Source organism: Mobula hypostoma, chromosome 20 (assembly GCF_963921235.1).
Source record: "Mobula hypostoma chromosome 20, sMobHyp1.1, whole genome shotgun sequence".
Classification (NCBI taxonomy): domain Eukaryota; kingdom Metazoa; phylum Chordata; class Chondrichthyes; order Myliobatiformes; family Myliobatidae; genus Mobula; species Mobula hypostoma.
In genome coordinates this window covers 36,439,993-36,455,263 of record NC_086116.1, presented here as the reverse complement: position 1 = coordinate 36,455,263, position 15,271 = coordinate 36,439,993, and the positions used below count along the sequence as shown (strand labels likewise).

Below are 15,271 nucleotides of genomic sequence, written 5' to 3'. Positions count from 1 at the left end.
GAGCCACACTAACGTGGTCAACTCTTGCATCATCTCTGGGGTGCGGCAGCAGGTCCGTCAGTACAGGAATGGCTCAGGGAGTGGACCAGCCTCTTGTTGGTGGATGGCTGCTAAAGAAACAGAGGCTGGAGCAGGCCAGTCGGCCCCTCACATCTACTACCCCATTGAGGCCTTTGACATCAACTCTGCTTCCGGCACTAACCCTGCGCCTCTTGGCTCCCTTACCACTCTTGTGAATACCTAAAGATTTAAAGATTAGTTTTATTTATCATATGTGCATCCGAAAAATCGAAACGTACAGCGAAATGCATCTTCTGCATCAATCTCGAGGATGTGCTGGGGGCAGTCCACAAGTGTATCCATCCTCCTGGTGCCAACGTAGGATGCCAACAATTTACTAACCCTAACCTGTACCATTTTGGACTGTGGGAGGAAACCCACGTGGTCACGGGGGGAATGTACAAACTCTTTACAGACAGTAGCGGAATTGAACCCGGGTCAACTGGCATTGTGTGTCCGTTCATTTAGGGGAGCCTGAGCACATCACGTATAGAGATGGTTCCAGCTCCTCCCATGGGATGACCTGGGAGCTGGCACCTAATGACCATCACTGTTGCTCACAGACATCACCTCCAAGTAATTCAGAGGTTATTACCATGTTAGTCAAATAAAAATCACACCACTGGACAAATGATCAAACCCTGGCAAGAGCCTCCAAGCATACAACATACCCATTGTTGGCTGTGGGTTTGCTCTGCTTAAACCTGTGATTAAGGTTGAGGATTTAATTTTACCGCAGGTTTTAGCCTTTTGTGTTACATTGTAATAGTTTAATAACCCGATAAACACTTGGTATTTGCCAAGGGAATTATAATTTCAAATTCTTGAGTGTTCTGCTAACGAACCCAAGTGCAATTGGATATTGGATGGCATTTGTCATTAATGACAAGAGATTGTTTGTGAAATGATCAACTGTGAACACATGTCCTGGGCATACAGCAGCTGTAAACCAGTGCTACACAAACGATCAGATTGCCCCAGGAAAACTTTCTGAAGAAGGATTAGTGAAATCCGCCAGGGACTTCTATCGTGAACACAAAGAAATGGGAGCTGTTACAAAGGCATTCTCTGCCTAATCACGTTACGGCATAGAATGAAACATTAGGAATTGGAATATGCATACTAACACCAAAATAGTTCCTACACATAAAAGCAGATTTTAGCCAACACCATCAGCTTTGTTTAGCATCCAATTGGACCCGTTCCAGCTCCTGGACAAGTAACAGCCTTTGAAATTTCCCTTTTTGGTTTCAACACCCTATCATCTTACCCCCACCCATCTGCACTCCCTATATCTCCCACACTTCTCATTGTCCAGCAATTCCTCCTCACAGACACACTCCACTCTCTCATCCCTGAATATAATCACTCCACCACTGGCATTCATCACTTCAACTACCAGATTTGTAAACTCATGGATCAAACTCCCCCACCCCCCCCCCACAAACTCTCCCTCTCCCCACGTCCCCCTCCTTTCAGAAGTTTGATCACCTACTGCAACACTTGCACTGGCGCAGTGTTACATTGTTGGCTCTGGTTCTTGTGACGTGCCTCTTGGGAATTTAACTAGTTTATAGTCAGGGAAGAAAATGGAAAATGTTCTGTTGTAAGTCAGAGAACCAACAGTCTCAACGGAATGCTAACTTTGGAATAATTCCAGACTTTGGGACATTCCTTCCATTTCTCAGTTACGATCTGAAATCGGTTAGAGCACATGATTACATTAACAATTTGCACTTGATATCTAACACTCAATGTGTAACGTGCAGGCATACTTATTCATCGGTTGCACCAGAGCGGAGACTGCTGCTTCTCATTAGCCTGCCCTCTGCATATTTGTACTGAGATCCTTTCCTGAAACATAATCAGGCATCATGTTTTCCTGTGCTCCTGACCAGCTCCAAGAGCCAATCCCTCAAGGGTGATTGCACATAAACCCCGCACAGTGTTTCTACATTCGTTAACAAGATGCTCAGTTATCACCTGAAGGCAACGACTCCTCCATTTCTGGATGCACGAGTCAAACTGGCCTCCTGTTGCACGTGCGTGTGGATGGTGGGCACCATGGTGCAGAGCAGCACGACAGATGAAGGGTCTCAGCCCAAAACATTGACTGTTTCTTCCCCTCCAAAGGTGCTGCCTAACCTGCTGAGTTCCTCCAGTGTGTACTACTCCGTATTTCCAGTATCTGGAGAATCTCGTGTTCCAAACTGAATTTACCAAGCCCAGGGTCTCTGGCAGTAATTTGACTCAGCGAGGATCATTGTCCATGGTGGTTTTAAGTAGCCACAGATGTAACAGAAATCCAAAGAGTTTGACCCTGGTGGTTGACTTGTGGAATTGTGTTGGGATACCTATGGGTTACTCAATTAGCTTATTTATTTTAGTAAGGTTTCAACTCGGTTGTAGAATATTGCATTAATGTGGTGCAAGGGGCTGGCTCACACAGCACATCCTACATAAAATAAACTGCAAGGCAGCTGATATTTGTACTGCCAACCTAAGATTGCATTACAAGCAGGAGTCAAAGAACCTAATGGTAATGTGAGATTTCCAATTAATTTATCGCTTGCAAAAGCATGGCAGTGTCTGAGGGGAATTGCTGTCCATCAGAAAAATGTTGTCATTTGAAAGGTGATCCATATCAGCTCTCAGGAAAAGAATCCCCAGATTCCACTGCCCAATGTTCATTCGCTGTTTCTGTCTGTTTCTACACAGTGTGACAGGGCAAGTGTTTTCCTATACTCCTGCTCCAATTACATTACAAATGCACTGCACCATGGGGAGAGAACTCAGTTGGCTTGGTAGCAGTAGGCACAGATAATACGCTCAGAGGCCACTTTATTAGGTACCTTCCATTCAAAGATGTTCTTCTCACACCACCGTTATGTAACGCCCTGGGAAAAGTTTTCACTGGTAACGCAATGGCCTTTCTGTAGAAGCAGTACTTGGGCTACGGTTAGAGATAACGGGTGCTTTGGAATGTGAGCCGTCCATTCAGGGGAGCGATGCCCGACACTGGTGTGAGTTGGGCTCTTGTTCGGCAGGAGATGGAGAGAAGACGCTGGAGAAAACCAGTCGTAGGATTCGACCCGGTGGGGGACCGTGATTCAATGGAGCAAGGTGCAGCAGTCTACTGAGGATCAGTGAATACGAATTTTGGAAGAGCTGAGCTCCAGCTTGTGCATATTTGACTGTTTAATTATAATGGGCCCTTTTTGTTTTTTTTTTCCCCTTTTCTTTACTAACCCTTTAGTTAAGTTACATTCACAAATATAATTCCTGTAATCGTATGCAGTGTGCTGTCTGTTATTTCTGGGCACTGAGTTGTAACAGGGTAGCAAATTACACAGCATCCACACAAACCGGGGTCTGGGTGTGAGAGCCGTCCCAATCTCACGGGTTTGTGTTCCCGAGACTACACAGCCCAAGGAAACTGTGGGTTTCAGTTGTAATGTGAGGTTATTTGAGTTACTGTCACTTTCCTTGAACTAGCCAGGCCATTCTCCTCCGACCCCTCTCATTGACAAGCATTTTTACCCACAGAACTACCATTCACTGGATGTTTTTCACAGCATTCTTTGTCAACTCTGGAGACTATTGTCCCTGAAAATCCCAAGAGATCAGCAGTTTCTAAGATACTCAAACCATCCCATCTGACACCAACAATCATTCCACATTCAAAATCACTTAGATCACATTTTTTCCCCATTCTGATGTTTAGTTTGAACAACAACTGAACCTCTTGACCATGTCAGCATGCTTCTATGCATTGAGTTGCTGCCACGATTGGTTGATTAGATATTTGCATTAACGAGGTGTACCTAATAAAATGGCCACTGAGGGTAATTGTGACTGTGAGGATACTCAGCTGAAATTAATATCTATTGACTTCTCCAGAGAGAAGCCAGGTTCAATGCAATGAGGTTGTACAGTAAGTGTATGCATTCTGTACCACCACTCCGAAAATAAACTGAGTTCTTCCTTATCCTCATCTTCACACTGATTTCTAAAACACACCAATAGGATTCATACTAGACCAGTCTTGGGGTCTCTAAAATAGTCACTTGGTATTATCCTGTCTCTACACCTTGACTTCCACTTTGTTCTCATGTATCACATTTTATTGCTCAAAGTGCACTTCCCAGATCTCTGGATTTAAATGTTCATAGTATTTCCTTCCCTACCCAGAGTGCAAATGAGGTTCACATGAAACAGGTGTTCTTCGTGGCAATTCCTGTGAGCTGCTGATCGGTGTGAACTTGGTTTGACTGAGTCCCCTTGCCCTGCCGCAAGGTGGACCCCTAAGATCAGGGCAATATTCCAAACCTGCTAATACCAGAGACATGCTGCAAAGCTCCTTAATAAGGTGAGAAGGAGGCATATTCTTGAACCACTGCAGTCCACATATTGTCATCCACCCCGCCGCCCCCCCAGTACTGTTGGGGAAGGCGGCCCTGGATTTTGGACACAATGATGACAAAGGCACAGGGTTGTCAAATGGGATGTGACTTTGAGACAGACTCGGAGATGGTGGTGTTCCCAAGCATCTTCTGTCCTAGCCTGCCTTGATGAAAGTTGTGAGCTTAGAAGGTTGTGGTGAAGAAAGCCAGTTTATTGAGAAGGCTGGTGGGCCTCATGGATGAGGACTGGTGATCCCCAGATTGGTAAATCCCAGGGTCATAGGTCTATGTGAGTCCTGAAGTCGAAGCCCAGAGTTCAAAGTCCATGATCAGAGAGTCCTAGGGTTGACACCAAAGGTCGAAATTGACGAGTCCAGAGGCAGAGACCTGATGGTTGAAGCCTCTGAGTCAGCATGCTCAGAATTTGAAGGCCCGATCTATGCAAGTTTGGGCCAGGTACCAGAGGATGGAGGTCCAGAGGTAGCAGGTCCTGGGATTTCGTGTGCATGTGCGAGTGGCTTGTTCTGTTATCCTTGTCATGTTGTTGTTCCTGCTTGTGTTGTTCTGCTGAACATGCTGGGCATGTTATTGTGGTGACACTTGCGGACCTCCCCCCACAGCAAGTCAGCAGGTTGGCTTGGTTGTTAACAGTAACGATGCATTTTTCAATGTACGGTACGCGTAATAAACAAATCTCAATCTGAATGGCAGGAGGATTGCCCTGGGGATGTGTTGAATGGTAAAGGATCAACTGTGTAAGTTAGAGATGAGAATGGAACTCCCTAGTACACTGTCCAACTTCCCTCATCAACAAACACGAGCGTTTCACCCCAGGCTACTGTGGGTTAGCATCTCTCCATAATCAATCAAACCGCTTAAAGTTCATTGTCCTGGAGGACATCTGATGTGACAATTTCATATGGTTACCTGATAGCTTATGTATAACCTAATAATTACCAAACTGGTTTACCTTTAACCAATTGAAGTACAGGGAGAAATGACCAAGTTTGGAGAATGATTGAAACAATCATTGAGTGTTTTTGCTAGTCAACATTTTGGGCCATGACACCTTTTCAAGACTGAGAAGGAAGTGGGAAGACACCAGAATTAAAAGGTGGGGGGGGGGGAAGGAATGACGGGAAGGAGGATAGCTAGAATGTGATAGGTGAAGCCAGGTGGGTAGCAAAGGTAAAGAGTTGAAGATGCTGTGGTAGTGAGTCTGGGTAAGTACACGTTGAAGAGTCGGAGGGCAGCGGAGATCACTGAGGGTCTCACGGAACTCCCTTAGAGAAGATTTAAACCTCTTCAAAGGTAGGCATCCCTTGAAGAATCTTCACAGTGGAGCATGCAGCAAATCATAAACACAAGAGATTCTGCGGATGTTGGAAATCCAGAGCAACACACTCACAAGATGCTGGAGGAACTCAGGTCGGGCAGTATTCATGGAAATTAACAGAAACGTCGACTGTCTATTCATTTCAATGAGTGCTGCATAACTTGCTGAGTTCCTCCAGCATTGTGTGTGCACTCCTTGGGATTTCCAGTACTGTACATGCAGAGTTTCTCATGTTTATTATTCAGTGTTTTTCGTTAGGTTTAATATATTATGCATCTGCTCAGCACTGAGAAGGCAATCATCAGTCAAAGGAATGGAATTCATTCCTGGGGAGAACAAATAAAATGACAGATGCTGGAATGTGAAGTGGAAATACTGAAAGAAGGGAGCATGAAGCGCAGAATCAAATATCGCTGTGATGATTGTACGTTCTAGTATCAATTGTTTGGTGACAATAAAGTATAAAGAACTCCTGATGCAGGGTTTCATCCCAAAATGCTGACAGTTCCTTTTCTCCCACAGATTCTGCTCGACTGACCTAATTCCCACCAAAGATTGTCTTTTGTTGGAAGACCTCAGCTAGTCAGATAGTATCTGTGGAAAGAGAAACCAGTTAACACTTCAGGTCAGCTGAGGGTTTCTGATGAAGGGTCTTCCAAATGAAACATTGACTGGTTTCTCTCTTATAGGTGCTGGTTGACTCTGAGTTTTTCCAGCATCTTTTGATTTTGTTTCAGATTCTAATTTAGTTCAGAAATGTTCAGCAGCTGGTTAGCTGGTGGACAAACCACTTCTAATTTTGACACACTGAGACATAGCTGAAGAATTATGTTCTGAGAGTGGAACAGAGAGGTTCATGGGTCTCAGATTCGCCAGTTTGATTAGATGAGGAGAGCACGGGGGGTGGGGGGTGGTGCAGGAACAAGTGCTGAAGTTCAGGAGTTCCACCAACCCAACAAGAGGAGAGGAACAGTGAGTGAACTGAGCCTGGTGGCAGCAGAGAAGCATTCATCACGTGTGAGGGAGCACATGAGATTCAAGTTTATTTGTCACAAGACCATCAAGACATACGGTGAAATACTGTGAACACAAGAGATTCTGCAGAGGCTGGAAGCCACACACAAAATGCTGGAGGAACTCAGCAGGTCAGGTAATGTCTATGGAAATTAATGAACAGTTTATATTTCAGGCCGACACTGTACAGGTCCAACATATTGAGGATGTGCTGGGGACAATCCAAAAGGTTCGCCACACATTCTAGCACCAACACAGCATGCTCACAACGCTCAGCAGAACATAACAAAGATCAAAACACCAATAGCTATGAAAGAATTAGGCAGAAACAGTATGATTAAACTGAAATATTCCTTATTTCAGTTTCATTCCCCCACATTACTGCAGTTGACAATTTGTCAAAGAGAAATTCTGTTAAACATGGGATGAATTATTAAATAGCCCTCAAGTAAACTACAAAGTATTTTTAAGATGGTCTGGATTTTGAGTTAAGTGTATTGTAGGGTTTTAAACTAATTTAGAACGATCATAATTACTGCAATTTTTGTTTAAATAACCAGGTTAATAATGTTTAACTATCAGGCAAAAGTTGGATTTCAGAAGCACAGCCACACTCACATCCTGTGAGCAGAAGCAAACGATTAGAACTAGATCGGCAGGGTCAGACCAAGTTAATGTTCTGCACCATGTTGGGAGAGATGGTTGCAGAACAAGCTGATTACTCCACGAGCCATGCTCCTATTCATTAGCACAACCTGAACGTGAGCCAGCAGGCTACAGAGTACAAGCAATGAATCAAAGAACATGGTGCAGGCAGAGTCACGTGGGGCCGGGGGCTGACGCTGTGCTCCCCAAAGCCAGTGCGCTCTCTGAGCCTTTTGTAAAACCTCTGGAGGCACCAAAGTTTTCCCTGCCTATCTGTGTCAGTGCCGGAAAATCCCAGAATTGGTGCTGCAGATTCAATGCACAAAACTTCAGCATCAAGAAGCCAGTAAAAAGCACCAAAAATTGCTGCAAGTTTAAAACATACAGTTTCAGATTCATTTATTTATCATATGTATATCAAAACATAGTGAAATTTGTCATTTGAGCTAACAATGACAACCTAAGGATGTGCTCGAAAGTGTCACCACAGAGTGCTCAGCAAAAATAATGCAGAACGTACAGCCTGATAAAATATAACTTCACTTAGAACATAGAAGTAAAGAAACGGGCCAACAGCCTGTCATGGATAGTCTCACACCTTCTGACCCACCAGTGATGACATTCAATGGAAACTCTCAATCCAATCAATGCACAGTGAAAGGTCGTGACTGAAAATAAGAGTGTCAATGGCCAGTTACAGCTTAGAGGCTTCCACAACGTCCCCTCCCACCAACACTCCCCACACACAGCCCAGGGGTGTAACCCTACCTGCCAACACTCCACCCCGCCATAGCCCAGGAACATGAACTTCCCCCTCCCCACCCCCACCCCCCCACAGCCCAGGGACGTGACCTTCCCATCCCACCAACACTTACCTCACATACAGCCCAGGTACATCACCTTCCCCTCCCAACACTCCACTCCCAGGGGTGTGGAAGGAAATACAAGACCCTCTCTGTCTCAGGGCCAAGGGAAGTTTTCCAATAGTTGATGAAGATTGCAAAGGTAATATTTCTGCCATGGTACAGCACATTTAACTGTAAGGCATAAGGAGACAAGTTGACTCAGTTCGGAGACAGAGGAGATTCTGCTAGAAATCCAGAGCAACCCACACACAAAGTGCTGCTGGGGCTCAGCGGGGCAGGCAGCATCTATGGAGGTGAATGAGTTTCGATGTTTCGGGCCGAGACCCTTCATCAGTTCTGGGTGATGCAGTTACACGGTGCATACTGAACAATTCCTCGGGGAGACTTAGTATTCCAGTTGTCAAAGTTTCCAGTGGCCGTGTTGTAACTCCCACCATTTCTGTATTTAACACACAAGTGCTGGGATGCTAACGTGAAGCACAAAGAGTTCTGGAAGTTTGCTCATACAGCTGACTTTCACTTTTACTTTTACACACCCGATGTCTCTGAGCAGGTAATGGGATATGTTTGAAGTGTGTCTGGTGCTGTGTGTGAGGAACGTAGCAACCCAACAAACAATGACATCACCTGTCTTCCTCAGTGCTGTTGACTAAGGCAGATTGTTATCCACATGCTTCCTTACAAAAGTGCCTTGGGATTCATAACATCCACCTTGGAGGGCAGACAGTCCACTGTCTCATTCAATAGCACAAGTAGCCTCAGTATGTCACCTGACCTTCCAACTCCATTTTCTGAGTTCAAAATAAACTTTATTATCAAAGTGCGTTCAATATATGTCACCACATACCACACTGAGATTGATTTTCTTGCAGGCATTCACAGTAGAACAAAGCAATAGAATTCGAGTTAATGAAAAACTACACACAAAGATTGGCAAGCAACCAAAAGACAAATTGTGAAAATACAAAAACAAACAAACAATACTGAGAACATGACTTGCAGAGTCAAAACATAGAACAGTACAGCTCATAACAGGCCCTTCAGCCCACAATGTTGCGCTAAACCATTTAAAAGTCATCAAATGTGAATCCATAGGTCGAGCTCAGTGATCAGTTCAGTGTTGTGGTAAGTGAAGTTTTTCCACTCTGATTCAGGAGCTTGATGGTCAAGGGGCAGCAAGTGTTCCTGAACCTAGTGTGGGACTTAAGGCTCCAGTACCTCCTGCCCAATAGCAGCAGCAGCTGAAGAGAGTTCAGCGGCAAATTGGGCCATGGACTTATTCCAGTGACCCATCCTCCTGAAGTTTTACATCTTAGCCCCTCCTCCTCAGTACTGGTCTAGATTTTAATGTGGAACTCTCTGGAGTGAGGCTTTGATTTTAGATTGTTAATCCAGCCAGGTAACAGGTCCTTCTGACCCAACGAGGGCTCTCCGGTGAGCTTTGGGATTGCGTTATGTGTCCTTGGCTCACAAGCCTCAGTCATCATTCTCCTATCCACTCTCCACTGTGACTATCAAAAGCAACCAAGGCCCCCCTCTCCCCTCGAATACTCCTCACTTCTGCAGTAGGAGCTTGAAATAAACTGACAAAATTCCCACTACACTCAGCAGCATCTGCGGAGGGAGAAATCACAGTGGAGATTTCAGCTTGGTGACTTTTCATCAGAAGGAGAAGCATTAGGAGTTAAATGCTTGAAGTTGCAGAGAAGGGGGAGGGTTCAAGGAGGTAATGACTGTGACAGGGTGCAGACCGGGAGGAACTGAGTGACCCAAGGTTGCTGCTGGAGGTTGGCCCATCTCACCTCGCCTGTCTGGAGGAGGTGAGTGCAAAGAATGAGAGCACAGGAGGGAAAATAAACATGAGGAACTGTCAGAAGGCCAGCACAGTTGTGAATCTGAATTCAAAGAAGGTAATCAACAAGTCAAGCAGTGTCTGCGGCAGCAGAGATTGAAATATCCTCCCTTTATTGCTGCCCTACAGTCTATCTGCAAATTCCTGGCAAAGAGCTTTTGCCACCAAATGTTCACATGCAAGTAGCCGAGGAAGTGTGCGCAAGTCTCCTCGTGGATCAGGTCTGCATTTACATCAAACTCCACTCCACTTACCAGGTGCGTCAAAGATCAAGATGTTCCTTTTTGATGTGATTAAACATCTGTGGTGTGCACTCCATTAATAATGTTTGAAAGAGCATTTTTTAAACTTTCACTTGCTACTTCTTAGCCATGTTGGAAATGGGTTAGAACAGGGGTCCCCAACCTGGTATTGGTCCAAGGCATAAAAAAGGTTGGGAACCCCTGGTCTAGATCCTCAGTGATCTTTACCCTACAACACCCCTCACTCAGGTGGGCAAAGCAGGGTTGGCTCTATTTGTGAAGATCCCAACTTCTAAAGGTCACCCTTTGTGTTAATATTGGAGTACATCCAGCCCCAGTGAAAGAATTACTCACACGAGCCTGGTGTCGCTAATGTGTTCAAATCAGATTCAGATTTATTTATCAAATGTACATTAAAACACTCAATCTGAATCAGGTTTATTACCACTGACACACCATGAAAATTGCTGTTTTGTGTTAGCAGTATAGTGCAGTACTTTAAAAAAACGAAGATAGGTCTCGGCTCCAAAACATCCACTATTCACACTTTTTCATAGATGCTGCCAGACCTGCTGAGTTCCTCCAGCATTTTGTTCCTGTTGCTATCACTTATAATATAAAAAAATGGTGGGGTAGTGTTCATGGGTTCATGGTCCATTAAGAAATCTGATGGCAGAGGGAAAAAATCTGTTCCTAAAACATTGCTTGAGTCTTCAGACTCCTGTACCTCCTCCCAGATGAGGAGGTGGTACTGAGAAGAGAGCATGCCCTGGGTAATGGGGTCCTTAATGTAATGCAGTGTTTATAACCAACATGCCCAAGGATGTGCTGGGGACAAACAAGTGTCCGGTGCCCATATAGCATGTCCATGATATTCAGCACAGAACAAGATAAGACAACGAAAACAAAGCAAGCCCCTTCCCACCCTCCCAGCCAGCCACCCACTCACACATGCCAACAGGTCACCGATCCCAGGTCTCAGTCTCCAGTCCTTGGTCCTGGACTCCCAGATATTAGCCCTCTACCTTCGGACTCGCTGACCCAGGGACTTTGACCTTTGGGCTTCTACCACCAGAAGCACTGAGATCTCGACTTGGAGGAGTGTAGTGTACCCCTCCCTGGGGCAGATTTGGGCTTTGAAGTCTCAGTTGGATTTTCAGGAAATTTGGAGTGATGTTGTAAGGGATGAGAGTCCCTGCTAAGGCTGCTCAGTTACACCTCCTGGTGGCAGCAGAAAGATTGCAGGAGTCGTTCGGACCAGGTTGAACTCGGTCCCCTACAAGGAAGGCGTTGAGGTTGGGAAGAAAGTTGCAATCCTTTCTCAATGAATGGATACAGGGCAGTGGCCAACAAAACACAGTCAATGCACGTTTCACAGTGGGGGTGAACCCCAACCACACACTACTGTTAAATATTCGTAATTAAAATATAAGAACTCTGACCCTAGCTGCCGGAGCGAGTTAGGGTTCTGCACAGCACGAACCGGACTTTTACGGTAGAAAGGCCAGGAAACCAACTCTCACTGAACAGCATTTAACCACCGCAACATCGCCTTTGTTGTTTTTCTTTGATGTCCAAACCTGAACGAAGTAAGTTTGTTCTGTCCTCACTGCGGGTCATCAGGATTTATCTACACAAGCTGCTTAATTTAGCCCAGCAGGCTTAACCCTTTGCGGAATTCAGTCGCCAGCGCATTAAATAAAAAATGAAAACCAACAAACCTCTGCACGCTTGAAAAGTTACTTCGCAACACTTGCTGCCGTCGGTTTTCTTTACAAAACCTTACATGACTGAAGGCATTCTGCGCTCTTTGCGCAAACAACAAGAGTTCCTGGGTGAGTGACATCTGTTCTGATGGTTTGTATTTTAAACACAATAACTGTCAAGAATGGATTCAAGTACTCACTGCAGGACATGACCTCGAGGATCAGTGAGAAACATTTAGCAAATAGTAAATAGCTTGCCGAGCATTTCGCAAATGAGAAAAAAAAATGTACCTGGGAGCAAACATTAATCCCACGGGAGATGACTTTCAGACCTTTCTGAAGGATTTAGACCATGAATGCTTTGATTTGATCTAATCAAACATGTCAAGCGAGAGTTTGCAGCGTTACTCTGGCCAGTGGGAGAGACGAGGTAATCCACAGCTTTGATGCTCGGCGGCTGAACTCGGAGCAAGTGTGCGGAAAATCAGCGGGAGCGCCGCTCGCAAGGCAGGAGAAAGACGGGGTGGGCGGGACAGCAGCCATATGCTTACAGCGAAACTTTAAAACAGACATAACAAGCACATCTAGAGAGCCTACCTCCGAAGATTTATTTGCCTTCCTCGTTTTAACAGGCTTCTGGTGTGAGGTGTTGCCCATGGCAGCTCTCACATCCAATGGGCTCGAGCCCTTTTAATTCACCTTTAACAAGTTCAGATGTTCGACTTGAGTTTTGTTTTGAGGACAGCCACTTTACATGTTGCTAATGACCAATGCTGCTTCGTAAATAATAAACTCATTTCGCTTTATGGCTCACTGATTTAAATCAGTAAAAGCTAATTGGACTATTTTCTTTAAAATCTCATTTCCTCCCCCTGCTGCTGCCCAATATTTCAGCCAGAGGTCGCAGACCTTAAGACAAGAATGGCGAGATGGCGAGATGGCGAGATGGATGGATGGATGGATGGATGGATGGATGGATGGCATGGTGGTGTCCGGTCACCGCCGGCCAGTGCGTTGTGTGGGATACAGAGCACGGGGAGATATTCTGGCTGGAACAGGCAGTGGCCTGGTGTGTGAGATAACCCTAAGAGCATCAGACATAAAAGCAGAATAGGGCTACTTGGCCCATCGAGTCTGCTCCACCATTCCATCATAGGCTGCTTTATCTTCCCTCTCAACCCTATGCTCCCAGCTTCTCCCCCAAAACTTTTGACGCCCTAATCAAGAACCTAACAACCTCCACTTTAAATGTACCCAATGACTTGGCCACCACAATGAATTCCACAGATCTACCGCTCTGTGGCCAAAGAAATTCCTCCTCATCTCTGTTCTAAAGGGGTGTTCTTCTATTCCAAGTCTGTGCCCTCTGGTGGTAGATTCCCTTGACTCCAGGAGCAGAACCTGGAGTTTACAGTCCAACCAGTATTACTGTAGACTCCATTCAATGAAGATCTCAGCTGGACAGGATTGAGAGCCTGAAGGGCCATCGGAAGTCTCGAAGTTAGAGCTCTGTGACCGAGACCCTAAGCCTAAGGAACTACTGGGGAAGTCAGAGGCTGACGTCTGCAAGTCCGGTCGGAGGCCCAGCTTGTCCTGGGATTGAAGCACCGTTGGTGTGTGTGGGGGGGGGGAGTGAGGGAGGAAAGGGCTTTCCCTCTCTGTTGTTTGGTGCTGTTGCTCTGCTGAGCAATGTGCGCATGCTCCGTTGGTGCCAGAATGGGTGGTGATACTTGGGACTGCTCCAGCATGTCCTTTGGTTCTGGTCACTGTTGATGCGAATGACACATTTCACTGTATGTTTCAATATACATGTGATAAATAAATGTGAGCCTTATCTCACCCCTTTCCTGTTCTTGCCCCACCTCCCTCTGCAATGCCCAATATCTCATTGTGAAAGGAAGCGATGTTCTTACATAAAGAGATTTAAACTCTTTTTTTGATTTATGGCTTACTGAAGTGACAGGGACAGAGAGGAGACCTGTAGAGGTTTCAGATTATAGATAGACAGCGGTATTTTCCCCCAGGGTCCAAGTAACTAATTCCAGAGGGCATGCATTTAACATGAGACAGGGTAAGTTCCAAGCAGAGATGTGCAGGGTGAGTTATTTTGTCTTACAGAGAGAGAGGTGAGTGCCTGGAATGCACTGCCTCGGGTGGTGGTAAAGACAAATATGCTGAAGATATTCAAGAGGCTCTTGTACATGCAGAGATTAGACGGAGGTGGCTATACTGTGGGCAGAAATGGGAATCTGATTGCTAATTTCATTAGTGTGGCACAACATAGAGGGCTGAATGGCCTGTTTTACAATGAGGAATTGCACAACTCCTCAACGTAAAAATGCTCGACAGACTATTTACCATTTTCTAAATGGCTCTCTCTGTTCCCCGAAGTCACAGCCAGAAAGCTCTGTTTCTCAGTTTCCAGTCCCACAGACATAGACACTATCACAAGTTTGTCTTTATTATCTCCCTCCCTCTCAACTGTCTAAACAGAAGCTTTCATTGCTGACATTCTACGGCGCAATTCAGATTTGATTTGTTGATCCTCCTCTGAATGACTTGGGATATTTAACTGCAAGGTGCTACCTTAATTCAGGACAAGGTTATGTCCCCTCAGATGGGGGCAGTGTAGCGCTCTGGGGGCGGGGGGGGGAGGGCACAGCCAACATCCACCCTAGCATTCCTAGTGGCCAGCACCATTTATTGTTCTTCTTTTAAAATGCATTCGTGGGGTTGTGGTGGGATGTTCAAGTTCATTTATTGTTACATTTTAGGGTTATTTGCTTGTGTGTTTGTGGGTCACACTGACTGTAACCAGGGTGTGTGATCTTCACCTCCCCCGTCTGTATGTGGAGGTGTGGGTTCTCTCCCTGGGTCATAAGAGTCTGGTTTGTTTTTGAGGCTGTTGCAATAAAAATGTCAGTTGAGATAAACAAGCTTTTTCGCCTGTCGTCACGGACCAAATGCTCACCACACTGGTGTCAGGAGTGGGATTAGAAATTGATGGTGAGATTGAAGAGCTATGATGCCGGATGGAGCATCTTAAAATCCGGGAAATAAGTTAAGGGACGGATCAGTATGCCTCCCCCCACATCCCCTGGCTGGGCTCCCGAAGACAGGACGCTGATCCAGAGGGAGGACCTGGGA

At 45.5% G+C, this 15,271-nt stretch overlaps 1 protein-coding gene across 1 annotated transcript in view; it reads right to left on the bottom strand.

Annotated features, from left to right (window-relative positions):
- LOC134359438 (semaphorin-3A-like) overlaps positions 1–12,597 on the bottom strand; it is a 224,415-nt gene extending 211,818 nt beyond the window's left edge. Inside the window, exon 1 of the mRNA XM_063072677.1 lies at positions 12,416–12,597. The gene's annotated coding sequence lies outside the window, so the exon portion shown is untranslated. The remainder of the gene's footprint in view (positions 1–12,415) is intronic.
- Between the last annotated feature and the right edge of the window lie 2,674 nt (positions 12,598–15,271).